Source organism: Ambystoma mexicanum, chromosome 9 (genome assembly GCF_040938575.1).
Source record: "Ambystoma mexicanum isolate Mex_15411 chromosome 9, UKY_AmexF1_1, whole genome shotgun sequence".
Classification (NCBI taxonomy): Eukaryota; Metazoa; Chordata; class Amphibia; order Caudata; family Ambystomatidae; genus Ambystoma; species Ambystoma mexicanum.
In genome coordinates, this window is record NC_090931.1 from 841,104,658 (window position 1) to 841,120,208 (window position 15,551).

Genomic DNA, 15,551 nt, shown 5'->3' on the forward strand with positions numbered 1-15,551 from the left:
TCGACCAGTCACCACCCTCAGACCGATGGTCAGACCGAGAGGACAAATCAGACCCTTGAGCAGTACTTACGGTGTATGTTACAGCAATCTGAAAGCAACTGGAAAGACATTCTTTGGATAGCCGAATACGTATATAATAATTCGGTACACTCTGGAACTGGCCATAGTCCTTTTTATACCTTGTTTGGACATCACCCTCGAACCTCAAACCTCGACTCGCCTCAGAACCTCGGAGTGCCCGCAGTAGAACATCTGCATTCTACCATTACCCGAGCCTTCAAAGAGGCAACCACGCATTTACAACAAGCCAAGAGAAAATACAAGGAGAATGCTGACCTACATCGGAGTGAAGCACCTCCGTATCAGATTGGGGATCAAGTGTGGTTAGCTACCAGACATTTACCGCTCAAAGGGCCTTGAACTTTTAACCCAAAATATCTGGGACCTTATTCTATTACGGCAATAATTAACCCACTAGCGGTTAAACTTGATTTACCAGCTAATATGCGAATTCACCCTGTTTTTCATGTGTCACTTCTGAAACCAGTGGTCCCCGGAACCCGACTATTCAAACCTCCAGAATCTATTCAAATAGATGGGGAACCCGAATTCGAAGTGAAGAACATTTTAGATTGAAAAATGTTTAGGTCAAAGCTTTTCTACCTAATTGATTGGAAGGGGTACGGACCTCAGGAGAGGTCGTGGGAACCCAGTGACCATGTGCATGCACCTCGATTAGTCAGGAAATTCCACCGACTCTTCCCAAACAAACCAAAACCCCCGGAGGGAACAACCTTGGGAGGGGCCTTGGGCGGGGAGTGCTGTCATGATGCCCGCTCCCGGGGAGCCGGCTCAGGCTCTGCGTCCCTGAAAGCGGACATCAAGTCCCCGGGGAAGGTCCCAGCAACCCCTTATAGGGGCCCTTTGGACAGCGTCCTGGCGCCTATGGCGCCAGGCTCATAGAAAACGTCAGTCCTGGCGCCATAGGCGCCAGGCTCATTATGAAAGTGTTTGGGTGCACTTACCTGATGCAGACCATGCTGCAGAACCCCGGCCTCCTTGAGGCCTGAAAGGAACTACTTTACCTGTGGGACTCATTTACCACCCGGGCGTGGTCGGGGAAGGATACATACCTGATTGGAGGAAGGACACATTCTAGGAACTTCTTCCAAGGCTATTTAAACCACACCCGATCAGCCACACGTGCTTTGCGTTGTTCTCCATCTAGCAGCTGGACGCTCACCTTGTCTGCTCCTGCATCTTGACTTCTGCCACACCTGCCAGCATCCTGAATCACCTGCAAAGGAAGGGAACAAGAGAACAGACGAAGGAAAAGGCCTCACCTGCTAAATCTGCATCCCAGAGACATTTCGCCGACAATCCTGAAAAGGAAGACATTTATTTTTAAAAGCACATCGCATCGATCGCTGCAGCGCCGCATTCTACTCACCTTTACAGGGCGCCTCCATGTTCAGCAGCGACCATCCGGATTCGCAGTCGCGCCCCCGTGCCTAGGGAGGAAAAGACAAGAACAAAGGTGAGAGAAAGAAGGGAAAAGGGAAGCTAAAACTCCATGTCAAGACTTACCTGTTGGGTCATTCCCTTTTCATTTCGGGTCCGCGCCGCATCCAGGCATTTTCGGACCCCGGCCCCTAAGGGGAAAAAGACATCAGCGTTAATGAGTGAATGAAAAGACATTACCAAAACACTCATTAAAGACTTACCTGATTTCCACAAGGATTTCACCGCTCACCTCGGGTCGGTTCCTGTTCCCCGCCATTCCATACCCCGGCCCCTATGGGGAAAAAGACACTAGCATTAGAACATTAATGCATGGACACAAGGGGAACCACTTATAGAAAAACTTACCTGGAAGCCAAGCAAGTTTGGTTCTCACCCATCCGAAAATCCAGTGACGTAACTGGATACCAACGCGCCCCTGCATCAGAAGCAGGATGGAGAGCTCGTCCTTCCAGACCCTAAGGTGAGACGCTACGGGGAAGCACAAAAGGGTTTTGAGGAGGGTGAGAGGGGTAAGTGGGAGGCCGATTGCATTACCCCGCAGACAGTTAACCCCCTATTCTCACCTACAGAAGGATACTTCTGCGAGTCAGACAAGCCAGATCTGGGGCCCGGTCCAGTCCGTCTTCCGAACCCTGCGCATCACCTTAGACGAGGTCACAGCAGTGCGAACCAGGCCAGCGCCCCCGTGGGAGTCAGGTGAGCATTACACCAGTGAGGCCACGCAAGGCAGCCCGGAGAGACGCACTTGGCGTTCCATGCCGGGATATGCCTCCCCCAGACAAGGGGAGCAAGAAACATTAGGCATTCCTGCCACATGTGGGCTTCACATCCTACATGGGACGACTGCTCTGGAGTTGGGGGGAAGGGGGAGGGGTGTGATGGTTTTTTCTGGAGTTGGGGGAGGGGGGTGATGGTTTGTTCTGGAGTTGGGGGGAGGGGGAGGGGGTGATGGTTTGTTCTGGAGTTGGGGGGAGGGGGTGATGGTTTGTTCTGGAGTTGGGGGGAGGGGGGAGGGGGTGATGGTTTGTTCTGGAGTTGGGGGGAGGGGGGAGTGGGGTGATGGTTTGTTCTGGAGTTGGGGGGAGGGGCTGCTGCTGATGTATGCACTATTTTTTTTTCTCACAATACACAATTGGTGTCGCAAACTTCAACCGTTGTGGACATTCATCATTGCACATTTGTTCATTGACTACTGCCAGTGCATGGTGTACAAGTATACACGAGTCCAGTGCCCTATGTGCCTATGTCATGACACCCTCTACTGACTGGTGTCCTGGAGATCTTGTCCACTGTAAGTACAGAGCATTACATGTCCCTCAAGTGCACTGCCTCAATGAACGTTTGTTGCCACTTCACCCCCCGCCTTCACCGCATCATCCTGTGGTTGTAGCAGTACCATGTCAGGGGTGATAGCCGCTCATGTAGGGATGCACTTTTTGTCCATCTGCACATATGATATGGGCTCATTCGACACCAGATATCAGTGGATGGGTCAACCACCAGTCCTGCTTCGCCGGCACATATGTGCTTCACGCAAGCCAGGTGACTGCTTCATCTACACGCATGCACGGGTATGGCCATTGTCTGGTTGCCCCATGGGCCTGTTCAGGGGGTAATGACAGGGGTCAGGTGGCTTGTTGTCAAGGGACAGCCAACAACAGCTGCATGTGTAGCCAAATGAGGTGAGTGTGTGGACTGTCATGGTGGAGAACAGTACTTGGCTGTCATGGCAGGGTTTCAATGATGGCCATCTGCACATGTCCATAGATGTATTGCGCACGATCATGGACACAAATATGTGTCCGATGCAATGGGATGCAGTGGAGGGTTGCATCTACATGATGGTTAGTGAACGATGGTGTGGACATCTTGGGGTACATGTTCCTTTGTTGCATGCTGCTGTCCTGATGTCGGATCAATGTGGTGCTGTGTACTGTGTAGAATCGTATTTGGGTGTGATGGCTGTAGTCTGTGGATCATGGTCATCATCCTGCTCTGATCCATTCTATGGTGATTCCCAACACTCCTATGGGTGTGCCATGCTGGTGACGTGATGTCCTACCCCTGCTGCCCTCCGTTAATTCCACTCCCAGGGATGGGTCTCCAATGTGGTGCCAAGCTGGGGGATGCCACATTGTGCATGTGCAGTGTGTCTTCCAATATGCGCTTACGGTTGTGGTGTCCGCCAATGAGTGGTGCTGGTGTAGTGTGATTAGCCCTTGTCAGTTGGTGGAGATGTAGTGTGTTGTGAGTGCCTTATTCTAGCAAAGTGGAAATCTGTTCATATGTGCCGTTGCACTGGTTCTGTGGCAGGTTTGTTGTCGGGGTGAACACCGTACGGTGGCTTCATCGTTTCAACCCAGTTGGTTCATGCAGGCACCCACCCCATGGCACCAGTGCACTTGCATGACACAGTCAGACGAATCAACCGCCAGCCAGGCAGGTCATCCTGCATGTTGGACCATGTGGCGCGGTAGCGTGGTGAACTGCTGGTCCTTTGAGTCATGTGTAGTTGTTTGGTGTCGGGCCCACCCATGTGTGCGGTTCTTGGTAGCGGTGGATTCCATCTGCACGTAGGGGGAGTGGTATTGTTTGCAGTTGCTGTCTGCCAAATGCATGCCATGCTGGTCCACATACGACCTGTGGGTGCTGTCAGGGGCACCATTGTCATTTGGCATGCCTCCATTTGCATTAGGTCCAGCTTTACTGTTGTGTATATCATGGGTGGTCCATGTTGGGGATTGGAAGGGCCTTGTGTGCTTGGGGAGGTGTAACGGCACTTGTATATGTGGCCGTCTAATGGACGGTTGTGACATGCCACTGTGTGCTGGTAGGTGCCTGTGGCATGGGTGTGGGGCACAGGCAACACCGTCACTTGTGCCAGGTTGGCACTGTACATTTGTATGGTGCTCGCTTTTCTTGTGTCTGTGGCGCAAAATGGTGGTGACGGTGTCACAGTCTAGGTGGTCAGGGGTGTCTATCTGGTAGAACCTCTCCTTTAGTGGCCGGACATGCTGCGTGTGCATGGGGGCTGCTGGGGTGGTAACGGAGGCTGCACTGGTGCTGCATGCAGGGCCTGTCTCCCCCTCCTTCTACCCCGGTGTCTCCTCGGTGGTGGGGCGTGATGTTGTTGCAGGGGTTTGTGTGGTTGTGGCCTTGCTTGTTCTATTGGTGTAATCTTGGTGTGGGAGGGGGTGGTGTGTGGGTGTGTTCCTTTTCTGCTGTGGCAGACTCCTGGCCTCCATCTGTGTTGCATGTGTGCACCTCTGGCTCTGGGACCCACTGCTCAGGGTTCTTTACTCCTTCTCTGAGATGCCTGTATGTACTCCATGCCGGTAAGGTACTTTACAGGCTTGAGGAGGCCGTAATTTACGTGTGCTCCTTACTTGTGATCAGCTCCGGTTTACACCATGCCGTTAATTTCGGTATGGTGGGGCGCGCGCGCGCGACCCAAGACCGATGATTATGGCATTGTAGTTTACGGTGCCGTAATTAACGGTCTGAGGGGTCAGAATAGCATGGAGCGGTAAACCATGCCGGTAAATCATTACCGGCATGGTTTTTACCTTACCTCCATGCTCGGAATGACCCCCATTGTACTTGAGTGCAGAGTGGAAAGGCAGTACAGGTTCTTTCAGGGGTCCTCTGTCCAGGATATCTGTATGATCATCCCATACTATATCCTTTGCAGGTCACCCTTAGCCCAAATATTCAGTGGCCTTGTTCATCACTGACCTCTACGCCGCACCGTGATGAGCAGCTGAGTCTGATGCAGTATACTGTACGTCTGGAGAAGTGTCCAAACCACTGGCTTCCTTAAGGCAAGTAGGCAAGTACTCAAATTAAGATTCCTCTAAAACGAGTTTTTGAAGTACATTGGGTGTGGCAAAACCTTCATACCTGAAGGGTATAACTTTATCACCTTATTCTATAGAAGTCCTTCTTCGATAACAGTTTAAAACCTGAAGATTGATCAGAGGATGACGTTGATGGCTTCAAAGTCCAAGACCTCGACGTAGAATCCTTTGACTGTGAAGATTTGGAAGCTTTTGGCTTTGATACTTCTCTTGCGGTCGACACCGCCTGCGCCACTAGAGAAGGCATCACAGGTTTCTAACCCAGGCTCTTGCCCACGCGAGCCGGAGCCTTCGACTCCCTGGTCACTTTAGAAGGCGAGGTCGGAACATTAGCCTTGTTCGGCTCTTTCGATGGACCAGCAGGGGCCGCCTTTGAGAAAACGTCCATCATCATGTGACGGAACTCTTCCCAGTCTGCTGCTGAGGCAGACTTGTTTGGGAAACGTACCTTTCTCTCGTCAGGGGAGGAGTCCGATGATGAAGAACGATGGCGTCTCTTCTTGGATTTTCTTCTTGAAGATGAAGATCAAGAGGGACGTGAATCACTCCTTGAGCTCGGCCGCTTAGAATACTTGGAGCGTGTCTTAGGCCTTTGAGGTGACTTACCTTTTAAACTATCGTCAGAGGATCTCCTTTTCGAAGGAGTAGAGGATGGTGATTTTGTCATGGACCGACCTAAGGTGAGTTTACTCTTCCTCTCCATCAAGGACCTGCTATTCATGGACTGACAGGAACCACAGTCAACCACTTTGTGCTTTTTACCGAGACACCAGAGGCATATCCTGTGCAGATCTGTGATTGACATCTTCGAGTTACAGTTCGCACACCTCTTAAAACTGGTCTTCAAATTGGACATACTCAAAGAAAAAAGCGTCCTACGCAAAAGAAATTTGAAACACTTTGGTGAGTTGAACCGTTTCGAAGTGTACTGTGCATGTGCAAAAAACAGAGCTGATGCAACAGGCATAATTTATCCCAATGTCATGTCCGAGCGCAGGAATGGAAGCCGCCAAGGGACATTGACCCGATGACACACAGCGTCCTCTGCTGTCGGTAAAGTTTCTGAACTGCAAACAGGATATTGGTGATATCAAAGACGAGGAATCCGTGGGAGGACACAATATTGAAAACATTTCATTTCACTTTATTACAAAGAAGCACTAAAATCCTGCAACATTTGCTGAGAAAGCAGCGCTGCTTTCCTCCACCTCTCCCCACCACCCGCAGTGCCCATAATGTCTCCTTCACAGACTACTATGCAAAACAAAAGGAGAAAGACATGAAACTCCTGAGCTCTCAGCACAATAGGCACGGAATTGTTTCACTAAGTGGGTGTCACCTGTTACACATGAGTTTTCAAATGGAGCACAGGTTTATTTGAAAGCCTGGGCAATTACTTTTTTAAACATGTTTCTTTGTTATTACCAGCACCTTTTCTAACATTTAAATGTTTAAGTAAATTGAACTTTTTGGACTGAAAACCCACATACAGCTCCAGTTACCTAACATATTCCTTATTATTAGACAATGAAAGCAAGCAATAATATTACTCTCCCATCAATGCTTTTTTTTTTAACAAGTATATCTGCTAGTTTGACACGCAAAAAGGAAAGTCTCAATGTATATGTGTATGGATATTTACAGTTTCTTAACACAATGCATAACAACAAACTGGAAGTTTGTGTGAAAGAATCACAGATACACTGCTTAGCCAAAGTGTGTGATCATTGGCCAAAAATGTAACCTCACTGTGCATTGCATGCAAAAATTGGAAAATCCCAAAGCCTGCCATCTTTTATACATAACAGAATACTCGTGTCAAAACAGGTCAAAACCAGTCTGTGATTGAAGATCCTCTTTGAGAGATGGTTGCAAAAGGCCGACAGAATCAAATTTAAGGTAATGACTTAACAGTAAACCATCATACTGAAATTTCGGTTGGAAACACAGAGTTATTTTGGCACAGTATGCTCCCAAGGCCAGACTCCACTGAGAGTAAAAGAGGGCGTTTGTTTGTTTGTTTGTTTATTGATTTATAAAGCGCACCGAACCCTTAGGTATCTGGGCGCATTACAAGAAGATTAATGGTTACATTTGCATAGATTATGGCAGATCTTAAATACATAAATGACATGCATAAAATGGTTATTAACTCACAGAAGGGATATAGTTGTAGATATTATATACAGACATCATTAGCACACGAAAGTTATTAACTTGGCGCTAGGTGGCGGTACAGACAGAATATACCTACATTCTAAAGCATAGTTTGACGTTCGTTTAAAGGAACGTGGTCAGGGCTAGGCAGCCTAGAGGTGTCCATCATTCAGCAGTCCTTAGTAAGGAGCCCATTTTTGGCGTTTTTCCTGAAGCTGTAAATTGATTGGTTAGTTCTCGGCGCAATAGGAAGCGAGTTCCACAGATTGGCGGCCATAACAGGGAAGCTACTGCCGCCTGCTTTTTTCAGGTTCAATCTTGGGACTCTGAGTCAGAAAGAGTTGGCAGACCTAGATGGCTGTGTGGATATCTTTTTGTTAATGTTATCCATTAAATAGCGCGGGGCTAAATTATTCAGGCATTTATAGGTGAGCGACGCAGTTTTGTACTAAATTCTGTCATTGACGAAGAGCCAGTTGCTGCTCCGTCTGGCCTCTGAAATGTGTTGTCTCCTGGGTATACTGAGGGCACATATAAGGGCATTGTTTTGGAGTTTATTTACAATGCATTTACTCGCCCCGAAGTATAAGGCATTACAATAATCCAGTTTGGATAAAATTAAGGCTCGCGCTAGCGTAATGCAGCTTTCAGAAGATAGGAATGGTTTGCAGGCTTGTATCAACTTACAAGTGTAAGCTGTTGCGGAGGCAGTAGCTTTAACCTGTTTGCCTAGGCTGAGAGTAGAATCTAAGAAGAAACCTAAGGTTTTAACCTCCTTAACCACGTTAATGTTAATCCCATCGATATTGAAGGCTGAGTATTTACTGTTGAGTTTGTTAATATTGGCCGCTGCTGCTAGGATTAAGAGCTCTGTCTTATCGTCGTTCAGGCATAGGCCGTGTGTGGCCATCCATGCCTGAATGATTAGACAGATTTTGTTCACCAATGCCAAGTCAGTATCATAGTCTCCAGTTAGTGGTATCAGGATCTGGGTGTCATGTGCATAGTTTGTGTAGATGACACCCAAATGGTCAAGGTCGTCAAACAGTGGTTTTGTGAAGACATTATACATAGTGGGTGAAACACAAGAGCCTTGAGGTACCCCGCATGTTATGGGTGTGGGATCTGCTGAGGCTGAGAACACTCTCATCGACCTATTGTTAAGAAATGAGTGGATCCATGCTGTGGCATCCTGTGAGAAGTGGGCTGCTGTAGACAGGTGTTTGCAAAGCACTTTGTGGTCCACCAAATCAAACGCGACGGAAAGGTCTAGTAAGAGGGGGAGGGCAAGTTTCCGGTTGTCTTTAATTAGGTCAATCTGGTTCACCAGGTCTATCAAGGCAGTTTTAGTGCCATGTAATGGTCTAAAACCAGATTGCCGAAGCCCTAAGAGGTTGTTAGTCTCCAAATATGCTTGTATCTGGATGTAGGCAGCCTTGTCTATTATCTTGAAAAGAAATGGGACTGTCGTGATCGGTCTGTAGTTCGTAGGGATAGACGGGTCCAACAAAGGTTATTTTAAGAGTGGCATGACCCAAGCGTCCTTCAGATTGGTGGGGACGTTGCAAGATGTAAAAGACGTATTAATTAATTTGGTGATGAACGGATCCAGCTCTCTGGCAGCTTCTTTGATGATCTGGGCTGGGCAGGCATCGCCCTGACACCTTGATGGTTTAAGTGTGGCAATGATGTTTACCACCTCATAGGTCGAGACTTATGCAAATTTAAAGCGTGGGACAGGTTTCAAGATATGTTCTTAGATTTCTTGATAGGAACCTGTTGTGGAAAGGTTCAAGTTTATTTCTGAGATTTTTCTCTGGAGGAGGGCAATTTTGTTGGATAGTGCGTTCTGGATGTTGGTACACCAAGCTTGATCCTTAATGCATGTGTCCACGGGAGGGATGGGGCTTCCAATTCTCTAAGAATAATAAAGAGTTCCTTAGTACTGGAGCTCGCTTTGCTGATCCTATCATTGTAAGTTTCTCGTTTAGTTAGAATTATTTCAGTTTTGTATTTAGCAGCAATTTTCAGCAGGTTACAATTGTTATCCTTGGTCGGGAGGTTTTTCCACTGGACTTTCATTTTCCTTTTTTCTGCTCTAAGGGCTTTTAGTTGTGCGGTAAACCAAGAGTTTAAGTGGGCTCTCGGTTTGCTCTTGCGCAGTTCAAGCAGGGCGATAATATGTGAGAACATAACTGAAGTGTGAGTATGACAATGTGAGTCAGACATATAGAAATGGGCACACATGGAGAATGAGACACAGTGAGTGAAACACATATAGAAAGTGAGCCAATGAACAACCAGGAAAATGGAGTTCGGGAAGGACACGCAGTGTGATATTAATTGAAATGGGTCAATGAGCCTTGTCCGTGCTCCAGGGCAAGAGTGATTTTAAGACCCTCCCAGGCGAGACCCAGTTCACTTAAAGCCTAGATTGGGGAGTGCATGCACATATTTATTCCCATTTAAAGCACTGTAAATAAGCCATTCATTCAAAAATAAGACTAAAAAGAGTCCTGGGGGGGAGGGGGAGTTGCTTGCAGCCCTGCAAGATGGCCACTTATTTGTAGTGCTCCCAGACCTCGATCCAACTTTATAAATATTAAAGCTTTTCCTAACAGGAACTCTTCTCTCTCACTCGTTTGTACCGATGCAGTGGCTCTCCCCCTTATAAATGGTCTATTCCTCAATGATGCAGATGAGATATTAAAGCACTATTGGCAGGAATGCTTTTGAAGCTGCATCCCCGAAACAGCGATTATTTGTGAGGATCTCGGCTGCACTGTATGCCACCAATTTACTTGATTTGGAGTCTTGTTGACACACGTAAGGTCAATTTCTTTACAATACGGAGGCCCATCCCCTCCCCAAGCTGAGAAGTTACTCCACTGGCGGCTCTCTGCAATTTGAAAAAATGCAATACTAAGGTGAGGGTCATGAAATTGGGGACATGTCCTACAACTCTTTAGGGAAGAGCTAGGGGTGGGGCTAAAGTGAATCCCAGATATGATTTTAAGCTTTACACCGAATACAATTTCAAAAACCTATTTTGTCCACGATACAAGCATGAACACAGTAGCAGTTCCTAATCTGTCTTTATTTACATTTAGTGCCTTTAGTTCTGGTTGTTAGAACAACATGTATCCCCTAGTAGTCTCAGTGTTATAGAACGTTGCCACATGTGAGAAGTAGCCTAAACGATGTATGCCAATGATGCTCCCCTTCTAAGTCCGGTGTGTCCAAAGAAAATTGGAACGCCTGTCCAACGAATATAGAATAGCATTCCCATTGTAAAACAAAGTTAAGCTGGTAAGATGGGTGGACTGAGTGAGTGATGGAACAGGAAAGCATATTTGTTACAACTGGCTGGAGAACGTCAGTGCCTCTTGAATGTGCAAGATCTTATCTAACGTTTGTAAAACCCAATGCCTTTAACTTTACTTATGCACCGTCTGGGAAATATTTGTATGTATTTGATGCCTCCAAGAAGGCAGGTGCCTGCTGTGGCCCACTTTCAGACAATCCTGGTTTTGCATATTGTATGTTGGCACTCTAGTAGGGGAGTTACTTAAAAACAGGAGACTCTAGCAGACTCTTCAATATGTTTGATAATGAGAAACAATGGTTATCTGTGGTTCCTCTTTGGTGAATGTTACATGATCAAGGTGTGTGCATGATATGTAGCATGGTTTTGTGGAAAGACCCGAATTAAAAATAAGTCCAGTATTTAATATTAATGTGGGTGTTGTCTTTAAAACCCAAGGTGGGCACACTTTTTACATAAAAAATTATTTTAAAACCTAAAGTGTATTAGAAAAACAAGAGAGGAGAATGAAACAGAAGTAAAAAGGATATGAAGTAGGACTTTTAAGGTTACACTGTTGCTGCTGGTCTTATTTCAATACAGGGGCAAATGTTTCAGGACACGCTAATGTTTGCAAATTGAGGTTTCCTTTGTGGGCTAGTTTTCTCACAATGAGCAGCAGCAGTCATTATCCCCACTTTCACTGATCCTTGTGCCAGTCCTTACTTGGTGAGAAGTGCTGCTCCTCCTTATTAACGGAGGCACATTTTGGTGGTGATCTTATATCTGATGGCATCAGTTAAATAATCATTGTGGTCATATATGATGTTAAGTTAAGGTGCCTTTAGCTGAATTTGTTGCAATATGTTTTTTACCTCAACTGACCATTAACTAAATGAATTTCAAGGGTTTTGTTATTCCATAGATTTTGCCATGGCCACAGTATATTTTAGAACACTACCAGACCACTAGCCATGGCCTTTGGCAATTGCCAGTTGGCACAGCCTCTGCATGTGCCCACTGTAATTTTGTTAAATCACTACCAGACCACTAGACATAGCCTTCAGACATGGTCTCCGACCGTGCCCACTGTCTATTTTAGAGCACTACCAGCCCATTAGTCATGGCCCTCGGCCATGGCCAGTGGTGCCCACTATATTTTTGGAATCACTACCAGACCACTAGCCATGGCCTTTTGTCCATGACCTCTACCAGATCACTACCCATGGTCCGTGCCCACTGTATATTTTAAAACACTAGTGCTTTCCCATTGATCTCCCCTATAATACTATACCCCCCATAATGCCATTTTCTATGGCATTGTGAATTTATTCTCTTCTAATAAATATGTCCTATTGGGCTTTACAACGGGTACATGCCGAATAAAGCCGGTCCTGAGTTCCCCAATGCGTTGAATTTCAGAGGTTTAGCTGCAATACATTTCTTATCTTAACTGATTACTAACTAAAAGGTCTTTCATTTAATTTGAAGGGTTTTGTTATTACATATATTTTTTGGCCAGTGTATATTTTAAAACACATTTGAAGATTAAGCCAGGCTACCTGCGCTCATGTGCCCTTCCCAATACCTTTGACTCATATTTCAAATACAGAAATCAGTCCAACACTCTTATGCTTAACAACAGTGGTTTTATAAGTTCATCTGTTTTTCAAACAATTCCTATGCAGCCAAAATGTGTTTCGCCCACTTCTTGGCCTTCCTCAGGGCTGTATCATACATATATCCACCGTGTTACATAATATATATTTATACAGTCATCACATCAACTATATGTTATTTCCGAATTGTCCGATTTCCAAGTGAAAACACACCAAATGTACATTATCAGACCATATCATCATGCGCCAGTGTTTCCACATAGTACACGTATAACAGACTTAAATTACTGTCCAAAATACAAGATTCCAAATGTAAAAAGCAAAATCAATAATGCCAAACCATATTATCAAGTACCATCATTGTCACACATATCTCAAACACACACATTCACTATAAGGTTGGCGGAATGGGTTTACCGGCACCGGTAAAGGTGCTGGTGCCGGTAAACCCGTTCCGCCCTATTACGAGGTCTCCTCGCGGGACCCGCAATGGGCGCCTGGAAAAACCAGGCGTCCTTACCGGGTCCCGCGAGGGGACCAGGGAGCTAACAACGGACCCGTCATTAACGGGCCCGTTATTAGCTCCATCCCCATTCCCATTGAGCCCTATTGGGGGCTCGAATAGGAATGGGGATGGACCGGGTCCGGGTTCCTCGGACGGGAATTACCGGGTCCGCCAAGGTTGCGATGGCCCGGTAATTCCTCATTCGAGGAACCCAGGCCCGGATTGCGGTATGGAGGCAACCATGCCGCTAAAAGCAGCATGGTTACCTCCAACCTTCTAATGAGGCCCACTTATAGTCCATATGGACAGCAACAGAAATTGAATGTGAAGGAGGACGATAAACCGGGAGGGGCGGGGGGCGGAAGGAGAGAGAAACAGACAACAATCAAAAACACAAGAAACAATTAGTTGAATTGCATTGTTACTTTTTGAAAAAAAAAAAATAAAAATAATGGGTACTATACATGCAGAAAGGTTTGATCTCTAGAGCACAATAGTCCATATTGATTTAACCACATGTAGACAGTGCTTTAAGACGGTGCCAGACCCTGGCAGTCTCCTAAAAGTGGGGTTGAGTCGGGGTCTGCCGGGCCTCCCGGTCCCACCACAACGTTGGTGGGACATATTATCCCACCGTGGGCGAAGCTGCGACGGGAGTTGCACCTGCCAGTCAAGCTGACAGAAGTGCTAGCCAGCCGCAACAATGCTGTGTCTGGCTGGCACTTCTGTCAGTCACTGTAAATTGAAGTTACTGTCCCTTTGTTTCCCCAGGTCACCCAGGCGTCTTTAACGCTGGACGAACCTGGGGACTCCTCGACATATTTCGAGGTTTATAAAAGATGGCTTGAAAAGTACACAATTCAAGCTATCTTTTCTAAAACTTTGCCGATGGACAAAGGCGCCTCATATATATGTTATATATTTGTGTGCCCATCTTACTATGGTTCGTGTACTTTTCAAGCCTATGGTTTGTGAAGTACACAAACCATAGTAAGGCACGCTAACAAATATATAAATGTAAGCATTTATATATTTATGTGCGTACCTTACTATGGTTTGTGTACTTTTCAAGCCATCTTTTATAAACACAGAAATATATTACATATTTCTATGTTTATAAAAGATGGCTTAAATATTACACAAACCATAGTATGGTATGCATACAAATATATAAATGCTTGCATGCATTTTAATATTTGTTTGCATACCTTACTATGGTGTGTGTAGTTTTTTTAGGCCACAGCCATCCCACAAGCCACGCCCCCAAATGAGGCCCCCCCCCCTCGATTTCTTACCTGCATGTGGATGTCTATAATTGTGCAAAGGTGCAGGTCAAGAGGGAATAGTGCTCTTGTTAAAAATGGTCCAAATAGACCCATTAAACATGCCACTGTGTCCTTTCGGGTGATAATACTGTGCAAAAATCAACCTTCACTCTATTTAATCAATTCTCTTTCCATCTAAAAAGTAACTTAAAACAGAAGAGTAATTAATCACAAATTGACTGCACCACACACAGGATCCAGTTTAGTTTTAAAAGTTATTTATATTATAGATCAATTAAAGAAAGAAAGAAACGTGCAGTTTTGTATAAATGCAACCCCCTCTAGTTGTTAACACATGTTTCGGCTACTCACGAGCCTTTCTCAAAACAAAAACAATTGGTCAATTTGCTCATATCCATGTTCTAATCACATGTCAAATATACATTCAATTGAGAAACGTTTTTAATTCCAAATACACCCCAGAGAATCGGGGGAAGGGTTGTGACAATAAGTTTACATATTAAAGAAAAATAAGACAAACAAAACATAAGCACATAAAGAGAAAAAAAAAGGGAAAAAGAAAAAGGAAATGGAACACGAATTAGACCGTAAAAAGAAATATATATAGATGCATGTCATTCCATTTCATACATTTTTTATCCTCCTAGGTTCATGGTAAATTAAGCTCATCTTTAACTCTGATAAGGCACTAAATCTGTAACCCGTTATCAATACATTCCATGTCTTTTTCAAAAAGGTTATAGCCTGAGCATGTCATAGATACATTGCCTACGAGGATGATGAATCGTTGTATTGATGTGTATGTTTTATCATGTTGCGATGTTTACAAAAAATGGATTTTAGGTTGACAGAAATGAATTTATACATGGATTCTTGAATTGTATTAATTGTTTTATGAAATGCGAAAACTTTTTTATTCTTTTGTATTTGTTTTTTTGTAAAGGTTTTCTTTTAAACCATAAACAATAAAAAAAAACATGTCATATCTGGCAGTAAAGTATGTCATAAGAAAATTAAAGTTATCAATTCTATGATATATCCCAATAAGGACGTTCCAGCTCTAGTTAAATTGACAAAATATGTTTGAGCAGGAAATGGTAAATATACCTCGAAATTACAACAAGATAAGTACTCCTTACCCAATACGTATTCCAACTGTGTCCCGGGATAATCCCAACTAAAACAGACCTTGTCTTGGCCTCATATTAGTCGCTTCAATTCATTACTTTGATTTCTCCAACCACTCAAAATTATGTTCAAATGTGGGTCTTTTTTTTTACGTTTTCATAAATTTTCACA